We start from the raw sequence: 27,417 nt of genomic DNA on the forward strand, positions 1-27,417 counted from the left end.
GGGGCTGGCGACCAGCAGTGCCCGTGAACTTACAGAAAGGCAGGAGCCATGTTCGTGATTCACACATCCAGCCACTGCGTGCTGGAACTGGGGACTTTGAGCCTGTAAGGCCCTCTTCTGACACTTTCTAGTTTCTATTCATGCAGTTCTTTGGGATTGGTTAGAGTAGGTGCTCCAGAGATCTTGAGGCATGGTTAGAGTTTTCTGTTTTTTGTTAAGCAAAATGGCACTCACAGGAGGGTCTGGACCAAGCCCCGCATGTCCAACTTTTGCTGGCACCTAAGCCTCACTGTGGCTGCTTTAGACGTCCCAGTCCTGCTTTATGATCCTGCCTGGGGTGGGAAGGTGTGTATAATTCTCAGGTACAAAAGCAGAGCTTGTCAGCATGTTTTTATATTTCGTAACAATCTTTCTGTGTTAGCCATGCTCTTAAGTTCATTAACTGTAGGAGCTAATGACCTGGTGCACCTCTGTGAACTGATGAAACAATATTGATAGGTATAGCTGCCCGGTGCACAGTAGTTCATTTCAGGGCATGAACGAACGGGCGTCACCACCCTATTATTAGTACTGGCAGCAGGACTGTAAGGTAAAGCACAAGAAGTCACAAGCAATCAAAAGCACATCGCTTCAGGCCCCGGTGACAGTCCAGGTGAAATGACACGCCAGCTTGGGTAAATACCCAAGAATAACACAGAGGAACTCTTCACCCCTTGAGGACACTGGCTGTTAAGAGCACAGAAAAATTGCCACTGAGATGGTTAGAATGGTTGTAGTGACAACTGGTATCGAAGAGTCCCCTCCCAGTTCTTCCCTTGCTGTGGATGAGAGTGTGGTTTTCTCAGATTATTCTATGGAAACAACCGGTTTTAAAAATGAATACACTATTTCTTTATTACACCAAATTACTATCTTCATGTAAACTCATTCATTGAGTCAGTATGTGTTTATTGAGTTCCTACTATGTGCCGCCCACCAATCCAGGCTCTTGGGATGATTGGGGAGTGCACCAAATACCCCTTCCATCGGGAACTTACATTCCCACGGGAGACTGACAAATGGTAAATACAGCAAATCAGTGAATTGCATGGTATGTTAGAAGCTGAGAAAGTCCTGGGGAAAGAAAAGGTCAAGCAGATTCAAGGGGATCAGAAGTGTGAGAAGAGCAGTTGGAGAGGACGGTTTGTGTTCACAATTTTAAATAAGATGGTCAGAGGAGGCATCGTGGGACAGGTGATGTTTAAGCGAACAGTTGGAGGTAAGGGAGATAGTCATGCAGACAAGAGAGGCAAAATCAGACTGGTCTCTCCCTGACATCCCTCTCATACTTAAAACCTTTAAAAAAAATTTTTTTTTACTGTTTATTTATTTTTGAGAGAGAGAGAGAGAGAGAGAGAGAGCGCATGAGTGGGAGGGGCAGAGGGAGATGGAGACACAGAATCCGAAGCAGGCTCCAGGCTCTGAGCTGTCAGCACAGAGCCGGATGCGGGGCTGGAACCCACGAACTGTGAGATCATGACCTGAGCCTAAGTCGGACACTTAACTGACTGAGCCACCCAGGAGCCCCTCATATTTAAGCCTTTTAAAGTCTTCCCTTAGCTCCTGCAGTAAGCTCCTGCAGTTTTCTCTTGAAACTTCTCTCCTTCTCTTTCCCCAGCCCTTATGGGAACTCCAGCCACACTGATCAACCTTCTGTGCCTTCGAGAGCCCACTCTCTGCCACCTGAGACTTCCTTCCCTGGAGGTTCATCGTGGCTGAACTGGTGTTTTCTTACCCTTCATGTCTCAGTTGAAATGTCTTCTCAGAGAGTCCTTTCTGTACTCAGGAAGTGTAAAGTGGCCAGCCCCCAGTTACCCTACCATATCACCCTATTGCTTTTTATCATAATCTGACATTGTCTTGTTTTTAGAATTGTTTCCTTGTGTTAACTGTCTTTCTTCTTTAGAATATAAGGGCCATGCAAGGATCATACATATGAGAAGTGACATTATCCATTATATTCCTTATTTTGTCTCTAAAATTTAGCATATAGTAAGCACCCACTATATATGTTAAGTGAACAAATGCAAACAAGCTTGGGTGTATGAAGCCTGGAGTATTATGGGTCTGTAGCAATTTAAGGCTCCCAGAATACTCACCAACCCCCCTATCCCTGCCATCACACACACACACACACACACACACAACACACACACACACACACACACACACACACACATACACACAAGACACAAATAATGCATTTGTGATGTTGCAGGGGAAATGGTCATGGATGCGTGAGAATCAGCCTGAGCCAGTCTGATCTCTCCCACCAAGAGACACACAGTTAGTGAGGCCTATGGTGGGTAATGGGTTTATAGATAGATCAACCCCATGACATACTGATAAGTGACTGATATGATAGCTGTTTAATAGAGCGCTTGCTCCATAGCAGATTAAATTAGAAAGTGAAATGATCATTCTTTGTTATTTCAGAGACTATCTACCCATCATCTATCTATCTATCTATCTATCCGAAAGATTCTGAACTAGAATCTTGTCGAGGCACCACCTGCCTAATTTCCACTATTTTCAAGACAGCTGTTCTTGGTAATGTTTTACTCTTCGGAAATGAGGTGAAAGAAACAAAGAAAAGCAAAAGATGGCGGCTATTTCCTTGGGTTTACCTTCCTCAAGTTTCTTTAGAAAACAAATCAAATGTGACTGGTCCACAGAAGACATTCTGCTGGAAGAGAGCCTGTGGGGTTAAAGGATGTGAATACTTTAAAGACTTTCTATAAAGGTTGTTTAAGGATTGCATGGATGGGTGGGTGAATAAATGAAATAAAGATGGCAGATATGCTTTATTTGAAGAGGCAGCATGTTGCAATAGAAAATTCAAGGGCTTATGATTGTTTCATGACATGTCTGAAACTGAAATAATTTAGGGGAATTAGCATAACCTCTGAAGAAGACCATTGCATTTTTTTAAAAATTTTTTTTCAACGTTTTTTATTTTTATTTTTGGGACAGAGAGAGACAGAGCATGAACGGGGGAAGGGCAGAGAGAGAGGGAGACACAGAATCGGAAACAGGCTCCAGGCTCCGAGCCATCAGCCCAGAGCCTGACGCGGGGCTCGAACTCACGGACCGTGAGATCGTGACCTGGCTGAAGTCGGACGCTTAACAGACTGCGCCACCCAGGCGCCCCGACCATTGCATTTTTAAAAAAGATGTGAAAAAGCAACTTTCATCTGTAAGTTCAAACAAGAGTGGTATGTCTAATTTTTCACCTATCCACTAGCAAAGATTAAAAGTAACAGTGGGCATGGTCACGGTAAGGGTGTTGTGAGACAAACATTCTCAGTCACTGCTGGTGTGAATGGATACAACCTTCCAGGAAAGAGATTTGATGAAAGGTAACACGAGTCTTAAAAATGCCCACACCTTTTGTTAGAATTATTTGCCTTTTAATTTATTTTCTTGCTGAAGATTATTTGCATATAAAGAAGATTATTTGCATATAAAGATTATTTGCATTCACATAAAAGATTATTTGTTTTTGGCAGTGCTTTGTGTTATAGTGAAAAACTGGTAACATTCAAATGTGTATTAGTCGAATGGTTACCCAAATGCGTGGAATGTGTATATAATAGTATATTATGCTACCATTAACACTTATGAGTATGATGTGATGTTAACTAAAAAACCAAGATATGAAATTATGTATGGACTATGAATTCAACCATGAGAAAGAAAAGATACTGGAAAACCAGTGGGAAGAAGTTTGTGAAAATATTGAGTGATTGTCTCTGAGTGGCGAAATTATACATTTTTTTCCCCTCTAAATAATATTTTTTCCCTACATTTCCATATCTTTCTCAACAAGTATGGACTATTTTGCTTCTCATAAAAAAAGGTTTTCATAAAAACTTCGGAGGCGGAAGTAAATCCTAATTTAGGCTCTATCATGTAATAGTTGTGTGATGTCTAGTAAATTATTTACTATCTCTGAGCCTCAATTTATACATCAGTATAATGGGGAAGATACCTTTCAGCTTGCAGGGTTGCTCTGATGCCTAACCAAGATGCTCTCTTTAAGGAGGTTGGCAGGGTTGCTGGCACACACGAGAAATCTAGTAAATGGTACTTATAATGATTGTTACTCTGGGCTTTGAGGTGATTGCAAGCTGGTTGAAGTTTTTTTTTTTTTTACCTGGCCAATTAATCTTTTATGTATCGATTTATTTATTTAGATGGGGATATCTTATTTACTTATGCATTTTTAATTTCTATTTTTTTTTATTTTTAAATGTTTATTTATTTTGAGAGAGAGAGAGAGAGTACACGTGTGCATGTGAGTGCGAGAGGGGCAGAGAGAGAGAAGGGGAGAGAGAATCCCAAGCAGGCTCCACGCCCAGCATGGAGCCTGGCATGGAGCTAGATCTCATGACCACAAGATCACGACCTGAACTGATATCAAGAGTTGGACACTTAACCGACTGAGCCAGTCACCCCATAAGCTTTTATTGTTTATTGCATACTTCATCATTTTACAGAAAAAAGATAAAGAATTGTTTAATGTTAAACTCTGGTTAATTCCATTTATGTCTTTTTCTGATACTTTTCAATGTAGAGACCTGAATTTCACATAATAGCATCAGTAAACAGAATAATTTATGTTCTGTTTAACATATTTGGGTCTTACTGAAACATTTTTTGCCTGCGGTTTTACATAAATAAATATTATTTAATGGCTACTCAAAATCTATGATAGCAGTAAAACACCAAAATTTATTTATCCACTTCCTCATTGTTGGGATTTTTTTTAGCTTATATGAATGGAACTGCTCGAAACATCTTTGTACAAGTAGATTTTTTTCTTTTAAATATTTTCTTGGGCATATGCTCCTCAAAGTGAATGATAGTGTCAAAAGAGAGATTACAGAGGTCTTATATTCTTCTTTTTTTTTTTAACGTTTATTTATTTTTGAGACAGAGAGAGGCAGAACATGAACGGGGGAGGGTCAGAGAGAGGGAGACGCAGAATCTGAAACAGGCTCCAGGCTCTGAGCTGTCAGCACAGAGCCCGACATGGGGCTCGAACCCACAGACCGCGAGATCATGACCTGAGCCGAAGTCGGCCGCTTAACCGACTGAGCCACCCAGGCGCCCCTATATTCTTCTAAACAACTTTTTTAGACTCATTCAATGTTAATGCTATGAGGATACATGAAATTAATTTTTTTGCTAACATGATAACATGAACTAGGTCGCAGTTGTTCAGTTTGCATTTTTAATATTAGGAAATCTGAATATGATTGTAAGCATTGACTTTTATGTGTATCTTCTCCTCTGTCTTCTGTCCTTTTGTAAATTTTTTGAGTAAAATGTAGAAAACATTATGGATTTGCATCCACTGTAATAGTAAACATTTTATTCATGTGTAATCAAGAAAGTTGACTTATTACATCATTTCTTTTGTTTTCTTCCTATTTTGGATACATTTTTCATTTTCCCTTTAGTTGATCTCCTGTACCTGATCATCATGTCAATGATGTTTCTCAATTGCTATAAAGTTCAATTGGGATGAGAATTGTAGCCTTTTTATTTTTACTTTATTGTTTTTATCATGTGTAAAGTGAATTTAATTTCTTTTTCCATATGGACATCCAGCTAATCTTCCCACTAGCAGTTATTAAATATTAATTCCTTGCCAATTGATTTATTACTCTTAAAGTTTCTATTCAGCATCATAGACTATTTAGAAACATTTCTAAATAAGGCAAGAGTATTTTCATAAGAGGTTTTTTAGTACTGGGAAGGTAACTTGATCACTAGAAATGCCCATTTTATATGTGAAATTTCCCAAGGCTCTAAAGTGATCATTTGGATGGAGGAAGACAAGTTTGGATATAGCAGAAAAGCTACGAGTTCCAACCAGGATATTCTGGGAGATAGCAAGCATTGTATGTAATCTGTTGTATAGTGTTTGCATGTAATCTATTTTTATGTAGTTTTAAAAATGCATGATTTCTATTACGGATTATTTTCAGATAATTACATGGTTATTTGAGTGACAGAAGTTGCACTACTGATTTGAAGGAATCTTTGATAGCTCCTAATTTCTTATTGGATAAGAAAAAGCTCCTCAATATGGCTTTACATCATTGAGTTCCAACTTCCCACTGTCTCATCTGATGCCTTCACTACAGCCCCATAGTCATCATTCCTGGCCCCCGGGCCTCTCCCTTTGGCGCTTTGGTCAAGAACTCTTTCCACACAGGGCTCCAGTGTTACTTAAAATACCGGTGTGGATATTTTAACAGAGACCCTTTAACAGTGACTGAAACAAAGGGGGAGGTTTATTTCTATTTCACATAAAAGTCTGAGCTGGTGGGCAGGCGTGAAGTGGGATGTGCTGTTCCACTGGGTCATCTAGGGCCCAGTACTTTCTATTTTGTTGCTCTGCCATCCCCTGAGGGTTGTCCTTGTCTACATGGTCTAAGTAGGCTACTAACACCTGCATCTCAGCCCCCCGGGAAGGGCTAAAGTAGGCAATAGCTAACAAGGAGCTTCTTTTGAAGCATGTAATCCAGAAATTGCAAGCATTACATCTGCTCCCTTCGGAATTTAGTGACGTGGTCACGATTAGCCGGAAGGGAGGCAGGAAAGAGAATCTCTAGAGACGTTGTGCCCGGTTAAAACCCAAAGCAGAGATAGGGTACAGGGAGTGCATCCTATTATGAAAAGATGGAGAGAATGGATGATGGCGTTTTCTCATCATCTACTCCTTCTTCTCTGTGTTGTATTTCCTGAGCAACTTGGGCAGAATTATTTTTTCTGTCCTCTGGGTCCCCGATTTATGGTAAATAATGTTGTGCGTCTCTCTTCCCCTTGAGGCTCTGCTCTCCTTGAGGTCAAACGTAATGCTTCCTTCTCGAGATTTACTCTCTCATTTGATACTTACATAGATATCACTTTTATTTTTCAGTGTCAGACATTATCTATCACACTGACTTCTCATATGGAAGATGAAGGTGTAACTCTCTTTCACACACCCTTCCTATGTCCTCATCTGCTCCGTAGTATTATATAGTGATTCTATTAATGTCAACATTTGTGTTGTGCTTAAATAATTATGACTATATAAGTGCTATTCGTGCATCCAACCAGGTAGTATAATTTAGAAACAATATTTTTATAATTTACCATAGTATAATTTAGTATAATTTAGAAAGCGATATTTTGTTTTCCCCTAGAGTTTATAATTGTCTCTTTCAAAAGATTATTGTCATTTATTAACTATGTCCCTATCACTGAATTCAATCCCAACTTTGCTGAAATTGCACAAATCCCTTTTCAATATGTTCAAACACCTTAAGCATAAATTGCATCTTCTTGAAGAAAGTAAGCCTTCTGATGTGCTCCAGTTGGGACTGTTTTTTGTCTAGGCTTTTTTGTTGCTGAGTTCAAGTCTACCATACAGGTAAACACCTAACTGTTTTTGGTTATTCATCCATATTACTGAAAATTTTTTGAGCCTTCACGCTGCTATCTACGTACCCAGTGTATTTGTACTAGAGTACGAGTATCTTTTACACATTATAGAATGAGACAAACGTCTAGAAGTTAAGAAAAGAGGGAAAATTAAATATAACTTATTTTCTTTTTGGGTACCAGTGCATCATCCTGATTGGTCTGGGTGTACACAACATTATATTAGGCCACTTGGATGTACATTTGCCACTTAGCTATACCTCATGATGTTTCCAAGGTCATTCATTATCTTTCCCCTAATTTCAGCTCCTCCTCCTGGCTTTCCTGTGCATTAAATCAATTTTTTTTTTCACTCAATTAGGCCAGGTTAGTAAGAATTAGCTTCACTCATTCCTTCCTTCCTTCCCTTCTTTCTTCCTTTCCTCCCTCCCTCCTTTCTTTCTTTCTTTCTTTCTTTCTTTCTATAAAAAATTTGTAAAGTTTATTTATTTTGAGGGAGGGGAAGGAGGGACAGAGAGAGGGAGAGAGAGAATCCCAAGTAGGCTCTGTGCTGTCAGCTCAGAGACCAACTCTGGGCTTGAACTCCCCAACCGTGAAATCATGACCTGAGCAGAAACCAAGAGTCAGACGCTTAACTGACTGAACCACCCAGGTGCCCCACGCTTGTCTCTTAATCCTTACAAACAACCTCCAATCCAAAAATATTTCTTGGATTCATCCAGTAGGTTGCCCATCATTACCTCTTTGTACCTGGTCTATTCATATTTACTAGTTTTTGAATCAACTATGAAAAATTATATTTTTTTCCAGGAAGTCGTCTGTTTTCTTTAGGTTTTCAAATGTGTCACTGTAAGTTTTATGTAATATTTCTATGACAGTCCTTTCAGCCTCTCTGGATCTTGTTATTATGCCTCCTTTTTCACATTCCTAATTTTATTATTTTGCTCTTTTTTTTCTTAATCAAAATTGGGAGAAGATTTATCTATTTATTCATTCTATTAGTCTTTTCAAAGAACTCATTTTCAAATTTATGTCGTTTTGCTTTCTATTCTACTAATTTCAGCTTTAATCCCCCTAAGGTGTAGTTTAGGTCACGTCACTCCTTTCTTGGTAAGCCTTCAATGGCTCCCCATGGCCCTCTGAATTAAGTACACACTCTTCAGACAGGTTCTCCTGGCTGTAAGGAGATGTGTATTGAATGGGGCTCTTTCTCCATTGTCAGAAAAGGAGAGCTATAGTTGTGTGGGGAAGAAAACCTCATCTGCACACCAGCCCGTAATCTGTTTAGCTATGTTATACAACTCCTTTTATGTTTAACATCAGGGGCAGATCCCTGACCTTTGGCAAGGTTGTGAAATAGACCTTGCTTTCCTGAAAGTTGGGGATATAAATAATATTTATACATAAGGTCTGCAATACCATAGGATCAGTTTCATGAGCTGTAATTAAATAGGACTCTTGCTATAAATTCTTTAGTTCTTGATGGCATGCAACAGCTGGTGACCTTAGTTTTTAAACGGTGTTTTCAGGAGGGGAGGAAAGAAAAAGAGAGGGTTGTTAATATAGTCTAGCCTCTGAGATTTTGGGGAATATTTTGGTCTAGTACATGCCTCCCCTCACTAAGTGAAAAACAGCTGTTTCTTCTGCTGCAGCAATTGGTATTAGCATTGAAAGTCGCCTGACTGAATGGATCATCCTGCTGCCTCTTGACATAGCGGCAATATTGATCATTTTTGGTGGACTTAGCCAATATCTTTTTTTTTTTTTCCTCCCAGGGCAATATTCTCAAAAGTCGATGTTACTGATTGATCTGAGATCTCCTTTTACTTTCTATGAGAAAAACCTACCACCAGCTGCCAAAAAATTCCCATATTCAGGAGAGCATGGCTGGGAGCCTTGTGAGTTTTCCTGAAGGTGTTGAATGAGAAGGCCATGGCCATGATCACTTCCTCAATGGCGTCTTGCACTGATTGTGTTTTAAGGCTCATTATGAATTGCAGGCATGGCAGGTAAGCAGTGGTCTAAGACACTGAGGAGATTTATTGACATGATGTGATAGAAAGCATGTATGAATTCATGTGTAATTTGTACCTGAGGGTTTTATGTGTGATAGATTGCTCTGTGGTGATTTTGGAAGATGGATATGTGGGGGAAAGTTCCTAGCTAGTAAAGAAGGTGGGGATAAGATATTATTTAAGGATTCATTTCAAACTTTAAAAATTAAATGTTTTTATTTGATTTGTGTCTGATCACAGAATTTACAGAGATTCAGGATAGAAATTCGGGTAAAAAAAAAGAAAATAAACTTCATCCAAATTCCAGAAAAAAATCACTCTTAATATTTTAAGTCCTTAATCTTCTTATTCTAGCCACATGCCAATTTAACAAAAATGCAACTATGTTAGAAAAACTCTTTTTCTTTTAAAATTTTTTTTAACGTTTATTTATTTTTGAGACAGAGAGAGACAGAGCATGAACGGGGGAGGGTCAGAGAGAGGGAGACACAGAATCAGAAACAGGCTCCAGGCTCTGAGCTGTCGGCACAGAGCCCGACGCGGGGCTCGAACTCACAGACCGCGGGATCATGACCTGAGCCGAAGTCGGCCGCTTAACCGACTGAGCCACCCAGGCGCCCCTAGAAAAACTCTTTAATGACATGTTGTGGCAGGTTAAAAATGGCCGCAAACTTTTTGACATTCCTTTCATTGTTTTCTTGCCTTGTCCCTGAGCAGGCTTGTGACTCTCGTGTAACTAAACATGGCCGAAGTGACTCTATGTGACTTCCGAGGCTGGATGAGAAAAGGTATTCAGTCTTTGCCTTGTTCTTCCTAATGCTTGTGCTGGAGCCCCAAGCAACTATGCAAGAAATTCAACTGCCTGAAGCCCCTGTGCTATAAAGGAGCCCAAGCCATATGAAAAGGCCAGGCTCTGCAGCCAACAGCCCCCAAGCTGACCTCCCGGCTGCCCGCCATCTTGGATATCCAGTCTCGGTGAGCCTTCAGATGACTGTGCTTTCATCCTACTTCAATTGCTTGAGAGACCTCAAAGCAGAACTGCTTGAGCCCATCTCAAGCTCCTGATATACACATTTTGAGGGGGAAAATGGTGTAATTGGGTCACTTTGTTATGTATGCAATAGTACTCAGAATACAAACTTAAAGCAATGAACTTAGCATACTGTGAACTCTTTAGGTTCATTCCATTTCCTTCTGCCTCATTTTAACGGTTCATAGCATTTTTATTGTATGTAAATAACGTACTATTTTTAAATTAATCCCCCAGGGTTGAATATTAGCTTACTTTTTACCTTCTAGCTAAAACTTTTAGCTACATCTTGGCACATATCTATTGTTTCTTAAGATAACTTACTAAAATTCAACGAGCGGAAGTGCCAAAGTTATTATTTTTGGTGCTTTTAACAAATACCTTCAAATTATCCCTTACCAGTAGAGTCTGCACACCTGTACACACACACACACACACACACACACACACGCACACACACAGAGAATAGAGGAGAGAGCATGGGTTTTAGAATCAGCAGTCTTGAGTTTCACCTCACAGTTCTACAACTTGCACGACCTTGAAAAATTACTTAAACTTTCTGAGCCTCGTTTTAACCACCTGTAAGCTGGAGGTAATAATACTAACCTCAAAGGAGTTTTTATGAAAATTAATTGAATTACAGGATTTAAGTGCCAAGTACAGGGTGGCCATTTAAAATGGTAACTGTTGTTCTTGTAATTCCTACCTGAGAGTGAAGGAATCATCTCTAGACTTCTTTTTCCCACTCCTCTCAACCTACTGGGTGATTTTGCTTTCCTTCTGGTACTTAGCCTGGCTCCTGTCCTTGTAGGCCTTACACATAGCCAGTTGATCAATCATGTGAGTGGTAGCTGACAAATGTTAAAGGTGTTACTTCTGCCAGTTAGTGGATGCATTTTCAAAGGCAACTCTTGAAAGCAGAGGTATTTTGAAGAGCACTGGAATAAGTCCCTGATGCTAGGATTGCTGGTACCTGGAGCACAGAGGGAGCAGATGTTCCCAGAGAGGAAGGCTGCTCTGTCATCACACCCTTCAAACCACATGCCTCAGGCACTTGCAGCCATGCGACGACGGGCCCTGTTCTTAGGCAACTTGCGTGGGGCAGCTGGCCTTCCTTCTAAATGAGAGAGAAGTGCGAAAACAAAAACGTGCAGGCTGTTCTTTCACATTAAGTTTGCATTACTTTTGGGAGATACCACGTGAGCTCTGAAAAGGGTGTGAAAGGAAAAGTGGTCACAGATGTGGGGCAGGACCTGGGTGGCAGCTCTACTGGCTCTTTGGAGCATAGTTGGCCCTGGGTAGCTGAGAAAGGCTGCCATTCATAAATGGTATCTGCGGGTTATCAGCAGGTGGGTGGATGGGAATGAATGAGGTGAAGAGTTTCTGAGCCATTTCTGGTTCTCTATTCATTTTTTTTATCCTCTGTCATTCCAGAATGAGTTGAGGACTAAAAAAGGAAAACTTTTCTGCATCTTTAACTGAAGCCTTTATGTGGGAACCAGGCCTTGGCCGCAAAGATGTTTACTTTCCACAAACGTAGACGTCTTATTGTAAATATGTTATGATGCAGCAGCTGTAGAATCTTCTTCAGAGACAGGGACTAGGCAAGACGTTCTTGTTTTAAAACAATGTAAAAAAAAATGAAAACATAAATTATTTTCATTTTGGGTATTTCCTTTTAATCATTGCCTACATACCCATGTAATAAGGTCACAAGTTTCCTCATAACATACCCAGATAGGCAAAAATATATAGCTTTTTGTTTACCTAAGACCAATTTGATCTTCTTCGTAAATCCTCATTTATGTCTTGGTAGCAGGAAGAACGTGTTAAAAACTAGGTTTTTTTGCTAACTGGTAAATTTAGCCTATAGTAAACCTATAGGCTATACTATTTAGCCTATAATAAATGTCTTTACAGATGTTCATGTGCTTTAGACAAAATGGGCTCCACTCAGGTCTGCGCCTACCCTCCTCTCAGAAGGATCTCAGTGTGTGAAGATGCAGCAGAAGGGGATGTGGATCTTTTACCTTTAGACATTCCCTTGGGATCTGTATTCGTCCCTGTTGTAAAATTGTTGAAACGGTGGCCACCGAGGTGAGATTGGCCTCAAAGTGAATGTTGGCCGGCAGCTGAGGCGGAGGCCCATTGCTGGTATAGCCGTCAGTCCGTGTGGGCAAGGCTGGAGGTCTCCCCTAGGGACTTGGAGTCCCTCACCTTGACTCTCATGGCACTGCAGGTTCTTTGAGTCTGTGCCACATGCTAACATCTGACCCCTGGACTAGTCCTTCCATTCTATTTCTCACCCTCATGGGCTCTGGGCTGCTACCATCTGTGTCTGCTTCAGGGGCATGAAAGAACTTCTGGGTCCTATCCAAGCCACGTAGACTCCAGGGTAACTCAGGAAAGTTCTTCTTTCACTACTGGCACTGTACTCCAGGGTTTATGTGATGTGGCAGCTTCTGGTTTGGACTCCCCCCAGAGTCCAAATATGAGGCAGGCCCCCAATCCTCCTCCCTTTAGAAATAAGATCTCCATAGCATGGGAGGAGTCCCTTGATCCCTGACCTCCTCCCCACCCTTGATGAACGTCACCCAGATCTCATTGACAAGGCCTCTGCCTCAAGGCCTGAATCTTACCTACATATGTGTCTGAAACCTGTAGGGGCATCTTTTCTGGCCTCTTCCTGGCTTCTGCTGGTTTGCTGGCAATCTTTGGCATTCCTTGGCGTACAGACATCATTCAAGTCTTTCCTCTTCACAGGGCATTCTCCCCGTGTCTCTTCATCTCGTCTTCTCTCTGTGCAGATCTGTGTCTGGGTCCAAATGTCTCCCTATTAAAAAGGAAACAGTCATATTGGATTAAGGCCCACCCTAAAGGCTTCCTCTTAACTTGCAGAGACCCTGTTTCTAAAGAAAGTCATATTCTGAGGTACCAGAAGTTAGAACTTCAACATATCTTTTTTTTGTGTCTTGAGTTCAATACACAACAAATGTTTAGGTTGTTTCCAGGTTTTTGTTATTGGTGGAGGTATTGGTGATGGTGGTATACTGTTATAGGTAAAGCTGCTATAGATATATTCAAGGGCATAGCATTTTAATTCTAGTGCAACAGAATACCAAAATTTGAAAGCAATAAGAAGGGATTGGAAACAAAAATTTTAAACCTGACTTATTGATTTCTATTTTGCATTATTCACAAGTCTTGAATTGATACTGTAAAGAGAGGCAGAATAGAGATAGTTCAGAGCTTGGAAGCAGTTCATTCGTAATATAGTTCAGAGCCTGGAATCAGTTCATTCATAAATAATAGGCTCAGAATGAGATGGATATTGTCCAATAGTTAAGAAGGCATCATGGGCAAAATAAAATTTTAAGAACTGAAAGTCTTAACTGAACATTAATCTTGCTTTTTAAAGAGTTGTTTTGAGAATCATGTTGCCTTGCCATGTGTAGTAAAGTTTTTCCAGATATTTTTCCATGGAAAATAATTGGTAGTCATGTTTTCAACATGTTTTAAAGTTGTAACACTGCCACAGGCTTCCAAAAGGAAGAAACTTCTGTTTTGGAAAGATTTTCTGGAGAAATAAGATCTCTGTAATATGGAAGAAGTCCCTCGATCCTCAACCTTGCCTCCATCCTTGACAAACTCACCCAGATCTCATTTACTAGGCTCTGACTCAAGGTCTGAATCTTACCTGCATGTGTGTTTCTGTGCTGGGACTCCTGATTGAATCCCAACTATGTGGTTGTCCTTCTCTTGGTTCAGTTTCACCAATAGCTAGAATTCAGGTAGACTGTTCTTTGTGGAGGCCTGAGATTTCCTGACAAAGCTTGGTCATAAAGTTCTCCAATATAGACCAGCTTTTTCACCTCTGAGTCTTCTGGATCTAGATCTATACTATAGCACCACCATATTTCCAGTGGTAAATGCTTCTTTTTTTCTAGTAGTGTTGGTACCATGATTAGTGGGAAGGATCAAAATAGGAGGGAGTTGGGGCACCTGGGTGGCTCAGTTGATTAAGCATCCAACTTTGGCTCAGGTCATGATCTCATGGTTCATGAGTTCAAAGCCCCGCATCGGGCTCTCTGCTATCAGCACAGAGCCGGCTTTGGATTCTCTATCTCCCTCTCTCTCTACCCCTACCCCACTCATGCTCTCTCTCTCTCTCTCTCTCTCTTTCTCTCTCAAAAATAAGTAAACATTTTAAAAACTAGGAGGGAGTTAACATCATTGTGCTTTTCTTAGGTGCCAGGCAACGAGTCATGGTTTTCACAGACTCTTAAGACTTGGATGTAGGCACTGTCATTCCCATTTACAATTGAGGAAATGGGGATCTGAGAAATTAAAAATATTGTTCAAGTGAGCAGAGAAACCGGAATTTAAGCCTAACTCTGGCAGATGCTCAATTATATGTGCCCCCTCTATCTCCCCACAATTCCTTGTAAGAACAAAGCATGGACTTCTCACAAACGAACACTCCTTGAAGCAAGGCTGGGCATATCTGGAACTAGGTCTGGGCTAAGGAATCATTAGGCAAGTCAAGGTAGGTCTAGAGAAGTGGGATCTCAGTTAGAGTGATTTTGTCCCCCAAGGGGCATTTGGCAAAGTCTGGAGATATTTTTGGTTGTCACAACTGGGGAGATAGATGCTATTGGCATCAAGTGAGTCGAGCCAGACATGCTGATAATTATCCTACAAGGCACACACATTGATTGTATAAAGAGATGTAGAGCTTGGAATCAGTTCCTGCGCAAAAAAATGGGCTCAGGGTGAGAGTAATATTGCCCAGTGGATAACAAGACACAACAAAGCCCCTAGAATGAAGAATTATCTGGACTGAAATATTCGTAATGCTGAGGGTGGGAAACCTAGTCTACAGGACTGGCTTCTCATCTTGGCTTTTCCAAAGGGCTGTGAACTTGCACTTGTCACTTTGCTTGTTTCTGCCTCAATGTTTCCAACTGTAGAGCTGGTTTGCAGAGGTACACAAACTCTACAATTCTAAGATTCATTAAGGAAGGTAAATAAAAATGTCCGTGTCTGAAAAAAAAAATAGTCGATTCTGTTCTTCATGAAATCTGGATAAGGATTAAAGTATATGACAATTGGGGCACCTGGGTGGCTCAGTCAGTTAAGTGTCTGACTTCGGCTCAGGTCAGGATCTCTAGGTTCATGGGTTCGCGCCCCACATCTGGCTCTGTGTTGACAGCTCAGAGCCTGGAGCCTGCTTCAGGTTCTGTCTCCATCTCTCTCTGCCCCTCCCTTGCTCTCTCTCTCTCTCTTTCAAAAATAAGCATTAAAAAAATTGAATAAAAATTAAGTATGTGAGAATTGTAATTAAAAAGCTCTATTGACATTGAAATGAACTAATAGGAAATTACTACCTGTTCTTTGCCCAAATTATTACTGGGGTAGCCGTTCTCTCTTCCCAGCCAGATGCTTCAATTCAGCCTACTGTTGCTTATCTGCTAGTAGTGGCCTGCATCTCCACATGTGTACCATTATTTTCTGAGAATAGTTTCTGTCTATCATTCAGCGTCAGTTTTCTGCTGTATCATTTGAAAGGTCTCGAATCTTCTCTTAGAGAGTGCAAAGGATTTTTACCTTTAAAAATGAGTCGGATTTCAATAAAAGTTTGACTATTCCAATAAGTTCTTTCAAATATGCAATGCAAAGTTGGCTGAGGTAAGAGTTTTGAAAGAGACTCAGAAGACGGAACTACCGGGTTTTTGTGCAGAGACACAAAATCCCAAATCAGCTCAGAGTTGTTGTGCTAGTCTAACACTGGTGCTGAGAATGGTATATATCATGTGGGTATGGCCAGGTTTTTTTTTTTTAATTCTCAGTAATATATTATATGTTGTTTCCATAATAGCCTGTTGAACTTAGTGGCTAGAATATTAATACCAACTAAAAAACAGACCTAGTTACTTTTGCTTAGAGTGGAAGATAGATGGTTCTCTTCTAAGAACACTAAATGGGAAATACTAGGCAATGTTTTCCCATGCCCCAGTAATAAGGTATATAATAGGATTTGGTAAAAAGAAAATTTGCTTTTGGTATAACCACAACTAGCCAAACTAAATCACATAGCGGCCAGTCAACACAGAAATTGGTTTATGTGGGAAAAAAACACTTCCAACAATCATGGCCTTGGGTTTTTCTTCTCCTCCTCCTCCTCCTTCTTCTTCTTCTTCTTCTTCTTCTTCTTCTTCTTCTTCTTCTTCTCTCCTTCTCCTCCTCCTTCCTTTTCTCCTCCTTCTCCTTTTCCTCCTATTCCTCCTCCATCTCCTTTTCCTCCTTTTTTTTTTTTTTTTTGGTTTGTTTTTTCTTAAGAACAGAAAGTGCAGAGCCCATGTTTGCCAGCAGGCTTGGTATTGATAATATATTGACATAATATTCTGGAGTCTTTAATTGCCAAAATTCTTTTTTAGATGTTATTACTTAAAGGTCATTTTATGTATTTATGTATTTATTTATTTATTTATTTATTTATTATTTTATGCCATTTAATCATTATTTAATGGCCTTTGCTAAGGTAGTTAGTGTTCTACATGCTTATCTTGAACTGACTGATGTTTATACCGGGAGAAACCAGGCTGTGGTAGGTTTCCTTGTTATTAATCTAAACAAGGCCCAAGAAGAAAGGCCCAGTGAGACTATTTATTAACAAGGAGTAATCAAGTGTTTTATGTACTGTGAGGTAAAAGAAGAATGAGTAAGTCTGGTATCTAAAACGTATATTGGTTTTGCAGTCCTCATTCGAATCCTCATTCACTCCACCGGTACAGGTATGTGAGTTTGGACAAACTCCTTAAGCTTACTTATCTATCTATCTATCTATCTATCTATCTATCATCTATTTATTTAATGCCTCAGTTTTCTTCTCTGCAAAATGGGGATATTATCTTCCTCATCGAATTTTTGAAAATACGATTGAAATGAAACAATATATAAACTGCCTAACTTAAAACAGGTGCTTAATAAGCATCAGTGTCCTTTCCACATTCATACCTGCTCATATTTCATCCTCTCATCTTCCACCATTTAAATTACAGGAGAAAGATAAGGCTGATGCCAAGTGTCATGCATCAGTATGTGACTGGTGTCATGTGTACCCAGCATTCTGGAAGGGAGAGGTTGTGTCAGCCTGGTGAACAAGGAGAAAACTAATCTTTGTGGTGACTAACATTAAACATCCCTCCATCCTCCTTTGAGGTACCTTTACCTCTCCCAGCTAAGCATTATGTGTGTGCCCCCAGGACTCTACACATAACCCTGGCACAGCCATTCTCACCCTGTGTGAGCGCGCGCACACACACACACACACACACACACACACACTTCCTGTATCCTTGGGCCTACCTGCATGGAGCAAGCAGAAAATAAATGTTCCTGGAATGAATGAATTAATTAATTGACGAACATTTGAGCTGTGCTGAGAACTGTGCATGTCTGGAAATATATAATGAGGAAGCGTGCATTCCAGGGTGCGGGGACACCTACACCAGCTTTCTCTTTTCCATTCAAGGTATATTTTTAGTAAGACTATGTTTGTCATACTTTATGATCTACTCTAGGCAAATGGTTAAGTGGCCATTTCAGTGACAGATCATTTTTCTTTGAGCTCAGGCCCATGAGATGAAGCAGGTCAGAATACCTTTCACAAAAATTCCACCAGAATCTTCCGTACAGTGTAGGAGGCCTGAGCAGAATCCAGCTCTGTCCCTTATTTTGCAGATTTGGGACCTGGGGCTGGCAGAGGATACCTTCTCGACATCCTGGCCGGGCCACGATGCTGGTCAGGATGGACAGAAATGGGATCCAGCTCTTCTAGTTCAGCTTAAATGGAACAAACATCACCATTTGCTTTTGAGGAGTCACTGTTCTGGCCATGTTTATTTATGGTCAACAGACTAACTGGTCATAATAACTCACTAAAGGCCTCTCAACCACCAGATGGGCTTCCAGGACTCAGACTGACTGAACTGGTTACGATAAAAAATCCCACTGACTATCTCTTGTCATTGACGCTGCCATTTATTTCAGATACAAAGTCATAGCATTTATGTGTTCATAAGTCTGCTGGAACAGGGAGTTAGAGAAATCTACCTGTTATAGGTATAAACTGGTTTACCCTGAAGCTAATGAGGCCTAAGGTTCTAGGCCTCTCACTGTGGTCCATACTCAGGTCTATACAAGACACTAGGGCTTGTACAAGGGCATATGGCCCCAGGAGGGATGAGGATTGTGTTCCTAAGGTCATGTATTTTAGTAACATTTCCAAGAGTTCAATATTTTTGTGTTATTTTTCTTGAGAAAGATCTCCACACACCACGTCCTCCCAGATTGTATAAGCTCCAGGTCCCAGAAAACCTAGATCTGCTCCTGATTATGAGTAACTATTCTTTCAAATTCTGCTTGCTTAAAAAAAAGAACATGTAAAAATACTCCTTGTGTCAGAAATGGATAATTTCCCCCTCGTTTCCCCTTCCCCTTCCCACTGTCAGTAACATTTTGCCCTAAATTTTAGGTGGGCGCGTGTCCACTCGGCTGGAGATTACATTTCCCATCTTCCCTTGCAGTAGGTGTGGCCCTGTGACTAAATTAGGCCCAATGAGAGGTAAGCTGAAGTGAGAAGGTACAAATTCTGGGTCTTAAAGCCTAAGCTGCTCGCCCCAAACTTTCTTCTTTCTCACTCCTGGGAATGGTGGTTACCAGAAAGCACATATGGAGGATACTCGCAGTAAGTCGTCTGGCTTCCCTGGCCTGCTCATTCCAGACTCGTAGGTATGAGAGAAATTAAGTCACATAACTTTTGAGTCTCTTAATTATGGCACTTTAGACTATACTATAATTCATTCATCTCTCTCTCTCTTCTCTGTTAAAGAAACTAAAATATAAATCCAGCTCAGCAAGGATTTATCTCTGTAATTACTCCTGATCCTATGAACTAAACCTGAATTTGACCAAGATAGGCAAAGTCCTAGAAATATCCTTATCAGTAGATTCACTCAAGCTCTGTTGGCCTCCTATTGTAAATAGCACTGGACAGGCAGTTAGGAGAGAATTCTACCAGCGATAGGTATACAAGTATAGGGCAGAAACTCTTTCTGGGCCTTGGCATCTTCGTCTGTGGACTGTGAATAATTATGGTTTCATCAGCATCTTGGGAAGGTCAAATAAGTCCATGTGTGAGATATCACTTTAGTTTTGGGTTTATTATTTTACTTTATTTATATCCTGTCTTAGTCCAGAAGTGATCTGACAAATTTGATAATAGTACAAACCTAGTTTTTTTTTTTTTTTATGTGTGTGTGAGCGTTAGAGATAATCTGTGCAAGGTGCTTAGCATCAGCCTAGCACATTGTTAGCACACCACAAATGGTAATTTACCATCAGAAAGTTAGTAAGTGCTCAGTGAATGATGGCTTTTTGCTATTAACAAAAATGTACTATTGATAATAATAATGTATGCCAGGTGTTTTGAAACCGTAAAACTCTGCACAAATATCAGGTGTTGTTGTTGTTCAGTGTCTTCTGAAAAAAATGTAAGCGCTTACCATTGGCAGATATAGCACCACCAAGGTCATAGGAGATGTTTACAACATCCAGGTCCAAGGCGCGGTCGGGGTAAGGAAGGGTGGCCGCTCAGCTCATGGTGCCCTCAGCGACCCCACCTGTGATTTCCTCCCCCAGCTCCTGACCACATGTGATTGGTGCGAGGGTAACTAGATCCAACTGGGCCAATCAGATCCCCTATCCTGAGAGATTGAAGCTTGGTGGAGCCCAGCCAGGAGCTCTGATGGGGAGCCCTCCAGCACTGCCTGAGACCCACCACTCAGTTCTTCCTCAACCTAAGCTTTTCCCGTCTCCTTCCCACCACCTGTTTCTTGACTTCGATTGGCCAGAGGCTGGTTCTTTGCCTTGCATCCGAGGAACCTCGACTGATGCTACAGGAAAACAGTGTTTGCTTGTCTCAAGTGCTTTTGTTTCACGCTTCTGAGATTTGTATGAAGGACGAAAAGTGTAAGGGTTTACTAATAAAGCTGAATGAAACTGGGGAGATAATATAAAACGGAACACTTTCGAAAATTGTATTCAGCTTCCTTCAAATTAACTGAGTGGGCAGGTACAAATGAAGGAAAAAATCCTAAAGGCAGTTAGAAATGTTTTTCTTATCAAATTATAAAACTATCTGGGACTAAATAGAACCATACTAAAGCTAAATTAATTCATTTTGTGCAAAGAAGATACACAAAGAAATGAGTACATAGACCGTGTTTCACAGGATTTTTAATTAAGACCACGGTGCAAGGGAACCTTGACCCAGTTGTGGTGATGTATGGGCTAGCAGCACCTCGCTCTAACACTCTCCTGAGAGAGGCATTTGGTGAGCTGCAGGCTTGTCTTACCCTCCAAGGAGTGCTTTATTGCTAATGTACCCAGCGTGCTAATTATAAGGCAGTTTTCTCTTTCAGGCAGTCCCCGAGCACTAACTCCTGAGAATAGTCTATCTACGCTGCTTGTAAAACTGCCATCAAGTGGGTTTTGAAACATAAACAGTTACATGGATAATATATGTGGGAACAGACTATTGTAAAAATAAAAATTACGTTTACCTTCCACAGAATGAAATGGGACATGTCCCCTGTCCAGGTCATGCTTTAGTCTAGTCGCCTTCATTTTATAGGGATTTTTCCCCCCCCAAAGAAATCCCTCCCGACCATAATAAAAACCTCATTGATCCTTTCTTTGGAGACATTCATAACCAGATCTTTGATGAAATACCCCATAATGGTTCTAAATGAGGTGTATTGAACTGGTTTGTCAATTCATCGCACGAACAGTGGCAGTGCCAGTATTAAACGTGAGGTAGACAGTTCTTAGGACAAGTATTATGGAAGCACTGTAATCCCGGCCTTTTAAAGGCACAGTTGTATATTTTAGATCCTTTAAATTTAGTCTGAAAAATTCTTGGCACCCTAGTAAGTAATAGAACTAAAACTGCCACTCCATTTTAAGCCTAGCTAACAAGGTTTGGCTTTCTGTGAAGGATTCTGTTAGCTGCTGCTTCCCCGCTTTCCTTTTCACAGCTCCTTGGATGACATTCATTCATTCATTCATTCCCTCCCTCACTCATCCAACCACTGTTTATTAAATGCCTCTGTGAGCATATATGTGGATACGCGGACAACTTTACTTAATACCACAATGCAAACGTGCAAGTGCTTTCGGAAGGCTCACAGCAGGTATCTAATGAAACTGTTTCTACTGGATGGATCTCTTGTGCTTATCCACAGGGTAAGCTATGAACTGCCCTCCTTGTGAGGAAAAGTCTTACCAAAAAGAAAAGAAGATGTCATCTCTTCGTCAGGTTTAAACTCCGCTTCGACTATGTCTTTGTTTCCATGGGGTGCCCCTCCCAGGGGCGCTGCTCGTAGCTATTTAGGACACCCATTGGCCTCTCCCTGTGTTGCTGAAAACCATCTTTAACCCTTGCTAAATAAAGAAGTCCCTGCTGCTGCTCACCCTAGCGAACGTTATCACTGTAACTTCATGAGAAACAGCCCCATTGAGAACGGATGCCTGCAGTGGGTGCCCTTAATGGTCTTAGTTAGGGCTCCCATTGGAAACCCACTTTTGTTTTCTCCGGTCCCAGCGTTTTAATTCCTGGCCATGTCTCTGATTGGTGGTCACAAGTGTCTTTCACATCTCATTTCTACCTGCCATCTGGGGCCTCCCGAGGTGACTTTCATGCTTGCAAATCCTGGGGCTTATTTTTTTCAAGTCGGGACATCCCAAACACATCCTCTAAACTTGGTAAAAATCTGTCTAGCTGTTTTGGTATGATGTGGTGACAGCAGAAAGATAGAAACTTAACTTTAGATTTATGGAACAAAGATGAGGCATGGTAGTACGCTACAGAGAATTCCTGAAGGTTCAAAATGAGTTCAAGTGTGTGGTAACAAGGCTCTTTCCCTTTTGATGTACATGCAGGAATTTAGATGCCGTGAATTTCATAACATCAACTCGGTTTCAAGTGCCTAGTTCCGTGCCCCTCCCCCATTACCCGCCATATGGAATCCAAGTGGCCCTAAATACCCAGTCACTCTGTCTTCTCCTTGTCTGTCCCCACTGTTCACATGAAAGCTACATTCTGCCGGAGGGGCATCCTGCCCCGAGGAGAAAAAAAAATGACATCTCTGGCCAACTTTGGCTTTTCCACACATTTTCCCCAAATTCTGAGGGACTAGTTACTTCCAAGGGACTAAAGAGAACTTTTTTTTTTTTTTTTAAAGTCAGGATTTGAAGGAAAAGCTGCTTTTCCCGGCTATCTGCAGGAGCATTTCTTGAGATTTAAAGTTGTGATTACATGTGAAAATGTCTGACCCTCTTATGAATTATTAATTAATATTGCTGTCTCATCAATCAGGGCAGTGCATTTATAGTTAGATATAAGTTAGACAAAGTCAGGCACCCTAATTGGCACTCTGGAGGGAAGGATACTAAGACAATGCTAACAGAAACCTCTTTTCCACAAGGTATGGGGAGTATATTTACCCTCCAGACAGGATTAGTTCCAGTGAAACTCTGGATAGCTTGTCGGTACAGTGCCAGTTTTCAGGAATTGCAAAACAGAGGAGGCCCGTTTATCTATTGTCGAGTAACTAACCGCTCTAAGACACAGTAGTGTAAGATGACGGCCATTAATTTGCCCTTGATTTTGTAACTTGTGCTGGGTTCAGCTGGACGGTTCTCTTGATCGTCTTCCCTGGGGTCACTTCCGTGGCTACCATTGTTTGGTGGGTTGGTCAGAGGCTGGCTTGTTGGGGATGGTTTCATTCAGATGTGAGTGAACTGCTAGATGGTTTGATGTTTGGGCCTCTCTCCACTGCTCTCTCATCCTCAAGGAGGCTGTTCTGGGCTTTCTTATATGGCGATAGCAGTTGTCCAGGAGGGTGAAAGTGGAAGCTGTAAGATTTCTTGAGGCCTGGGCTTAGAAGTCTCACTATGTCACTTCTGCCACATTCCGTTGGTTAAAGTGAATCACGAGGCTAGCTCTCCTTCAAAGGGTAGGAAAAGGACTTTGCTTCTTGTTTTGAGAGAGAGAGAGAAAGAGAGAGACCTGGGGAAGAAGAGGGAGAGAGAGAATCTTAGCAGGCTCCACACCCAGCATGGGGACTGGCTTGGGTTCCATCTCACTACTGTGAGCTCACGACCTGAGCCAAAACCAAGCGTCCTGATGCTTAATGGACTGAGCCATCCGGGCATCCAGGATGCTACTTCTTAATGGGAAGAGCTGCAAATAACTTGTTGTCCTGTTTAATCTCCCACAAATAAGAGGGGTTAGGGTTTTAGGCATGGGCTTCTTCAAGTTTGGACTGTCAGGACACCTGCTTAATGGCAAGTACTCTCTTTGGAAAGGATTTGTAGAGTGAGCCAAGGTAACAGTCATCCTATCATGAGACTGACCCCTGAAAATGAACTTCTACCCCTTTATTGGAATGATGTTTCTAGATTCGAATCTGATTATGTCACTGTCAAACTTACACCTTGGTGTGTTCCTTCTGCCTGGAGGATAAAAATACTCATTCTTTAGCATGGCCCATCTGGCCCTTGCCCACCTTTCCAGAGTTCTCTCTTGTGGTTTCTCCACAAATAAGCTTCACTTCTTGTAGCTTCCAATGGCCCCGAGTGCTTTCATGCTTCGGTGAGTTCCAATGCTTAAGCTAGAACCATCCCCTCCCTTTCCTACTCTGGGTCCGCTGGGTTTGCTAAGGGTCACATACCTTACAAAGCTTTCTCTGTGGGCAGCCTCAGCAGGTTAGTTGTCCATTTCTGAGCTCCCTTCTGGTCCACACAGCACCTTGATGTGCCTCCATCATTGTGCCCTTCATACTGTGGGAGGCTGGTCTCCTTGACCTTCCCTCCTGCCAGACCGCAGGCTCCTTGAAGGCAAGAATTGTACCTCACACCTCTCTGTAGCTCCTGGCCCAGTGCTGGGCACATAATGGAAGCTCAGAAAAAAATGTGAAAGACCAAATGAATTATATAGTGAAATCTCTTTGGGATTTATTTCTTACCATTAAAAAAAAAATTTTTTTTAATGTTTATTCATTTTTGAGACAGAGGGAGACAGAGCACGAGTGGGGGAGGGGCAGAGAGAGAGGGAGACACAGAATCCGAAGCAGGCTCCAGTCTCTGAGCTGTCAGCCCAGAGCCTGATGCGGGGCTCGAACCCACAAACCGTGAGATCATAACTTGAGCCGAAATCGGACGCTTAATCGACTGAGCCACCCAGGTGCCCCTATTTCTTACCATTTTTGACAAAAGTTCCCCAGCTGTCCTCTGGGGGCCCCTGGGCTGTACAAATATAGGGACACATATTACAGAGCAGAGTCTCCAGGCTTGTTTGTGGGCCATTAAGGGTTACTAGTGTTTTTCACTATTTCTAACTCCCACCAGCACCAGGGTGTCCTGTAGTCCTTCCTAGCCTTCATGTGTTCTGAAATTATGTGATTCTCATCAGTGCCAAGTCCTGTCTGGGTGAGAAGGAAATAGTCAAGGAATGGCACAGAGAATAGCAATGTTAAAACATCATCTTAAGAGTTGCCTGTGGGTCCATGAGGACCCCAGGAGGACACGGTGCCCTTGCTGCTTCCCAGCCAGGCATCGACCACTGGGAAAATACTAGCTTAGGGTGATGTTGAGCCATCCATCGTGGTTCACGCAATGGTCTAAAATACAACTTTGAGGACTGAGCATTGTTTCATTTTCCTTACAGCAAAGACAACCGTTCGACAAAGGTGGCCACGGCCCTGACCCATCTATGGAGGCTCGAGGGAAGTCACTTCCCCCCCTCCGCAGGGCGTGAGCACCCCTGGTCACTCACTGAGGCCACCTGGCCCCTGTCACAGCCCCGTGGCAGCAAAGGCATCTCGTGATGCTCTTTCCCCACCGAGCAGCTGCTCCAGGGGGAGGTGTGGTGAGGGGGAGTGCAGCCAGCGTTGTAGCAGGAGATGCAGCAAGGAGAGGGAAGGAGCGGGGAGGCCCGCCCCTCTCTGTGGCCTCTCTCGTGTCGTTATCCTTCTTTGCCTTCTGTCAAGGGCAGAGCTTCCAGCTTTCTCTTGCATAAAGTGTCGGCTACAGAGGAGGAGTGGACTTGATGCTCTGCAAACCTTGCCAAACTTCAGTCCGTAACTGACTTTCCAGTAGTGCTCTTTATCTTTTTTCCTTTCAAAACCCTCAATCGGTATTGATTACCAAATGCTTCTGTGTCTCTCCAGAAAGACTTGAACGTGCTCCTTTACCGGCCTTATTTGAGGGAAAATTGCAGTAAATATTTACCCTAGGATAGGATGCTAGCCACTGATTCAATCCTTAAAAAAAAAAAAAAAACAGGGGCGCCTGGGTGGCTCAGTTGGTTGAGCGTCCGACTTCGGCTCAGGTCATGATCTCGCGGTCGGTGAGTTCGAACCCCGCGTCGGGCTCTGTGCCGACAGCTCAGAGCCTGGAGCCTGTTTCAGATTCTGTGTCTCCCTCTCTCTCTGCCCCTCCCCTGTTCATGCTCTGTCTCTCTCTGTCTCAAAAATAAATAAACATTAAAAAAATTAAAAAAAAAAACACACCGAGTCCAAAGGAAACTGAACGAAACAATGGCACCTGTGCCAGGCACTGTGCTAAGTTTTCACATGCGTTACTTCATTTATCTTGATCTCAAGTCTGCGAGGTAGACTCTAGTATGTATCCGCAGGTGGGGAAACTGAATTTAGTGTGATTAAGCTGGTTGAAAAAGGCCACACAGATGGTGACTGAACGAGCTGGAAATATCCTAGTTCTGTTTAAGCCAGTGTTATCAACCACTTCACTAAATGAGTTCGGGGTGGGGGGGGTCAATGTACACATATACATCTATCCTCTTCCCATATGCCCAGTTTTTGTCCAGCATCTACTATGAGCCAAGGATTGGACTAGATTACCTAGGTTATTATATTTCGTTAAGTATAGCTGAGTTTGCATACAACTAAGGGCTCTTCGTTATTGGGAGACAACGTTACGTGGTGGTTAAGTACTTGGACTTTGGCTCCAGATCTCTCGAGTTCGAATCCTGCCTGAGCTACTTGCTACCTCTGTCTATTCTAGCAAGTCATTAATTTCTCTGTGCCTCAGTTTACCCCTCTGTGACAGGAAATTTACCTCAAGAGGCTTAGATGAGTTAATATTTTAAGAATTAATTGAGCCCTGCGTTGGGCTTTGTGCTGACACCTCAGAGCCTGGAGCCTGGAGCCTGCTTCGGATTCTGGGTCTCCCTCTCTCTCTGCCCCTCCCTTGCTCAGGCTCTGTCTGTCTGTCTGTCTCTCTCTCAAAAATAAATAAACAATAAAAAAAATTTTTTTAAAAAGAATGAATTGGCTTTTAAAATGTGGCTGAGAAAAGAGCCAGTGGAAATAAGGAGAGCTTGCTAGACAAAACCTCCAGCAAGAAAATCCTTAGAAGAAAAATGAAAAAAATACCTATCAAACTCAAAATCCATACCAAGTTTAAAATGAGAATTTTGCCCAAATGTGTCTAAAGAGCTGTGAAGTGGGAGTGTAACGAACTAAAATTATTCAAAATTATTCATTGATTTATTCAACACAAATAAATGATCATTTGTTAGAAGGGCAAAAGTATGTTATTTAAAATGCTTAAATAGTAACGGCTGGCAATCCTGGAGCCTGGTTTTCAGAGAAGGCTGTTGTCTATTGCTGAATTATTTGCTTCTAAGACATTTTAGGATTGCCTAAAATAGGGCTGATTGTTTTGGCTAATGAGTGGCTTATTTATTGTGATTATTTACACACTGCCAGGAGAACATGGGTGTTTTCTGCACAGACACAAGCTGTC

At 41.7% G+C, this 27,417-nt stretch overlaps 1 long non-coding RNA gene across 1 annotated transcript in view; it reads left to right on the plus strand.

The window, feature by feature from the left end:
• LOC128314074 (uncharacterized) overlaps positions 1-11,399 on the plus strand; it is a 66,576-nt gene extending 55,177 nt beyond the window's left edge. Inside the window, exons 3-4 of the long non-coding RNA XR_008295456.1 lie at positions 9,255-9,498; positions 10,333-11,399. This is a non-coding gene — a long non-coding RNA (uncharacterized LOC128314074). The remainder of the gene's footprint in view (positions 1-9,254; positions 9,499-10,332) is intronic.
• Positions 11,400-27,417: the final 16,018 nt, after the last annotated feature.

This window comes from Acinonyx jubatus, chromosome C1 (assembly GCF_027475565.1).
Source record: "Acinonyx jubatus isolate Ajub_Pintada_27869175 chromosome C1, VMU_Ajub_asm_v1.0, whole genome shotgun sequence".
NCBI classification, from domain to species: domain Eukaryota; kingdom Metazoa; phylum Chordata; class Mammalia; order Carnivora; family Felidae; genus Acinonyx; species Acinonyx jubatus.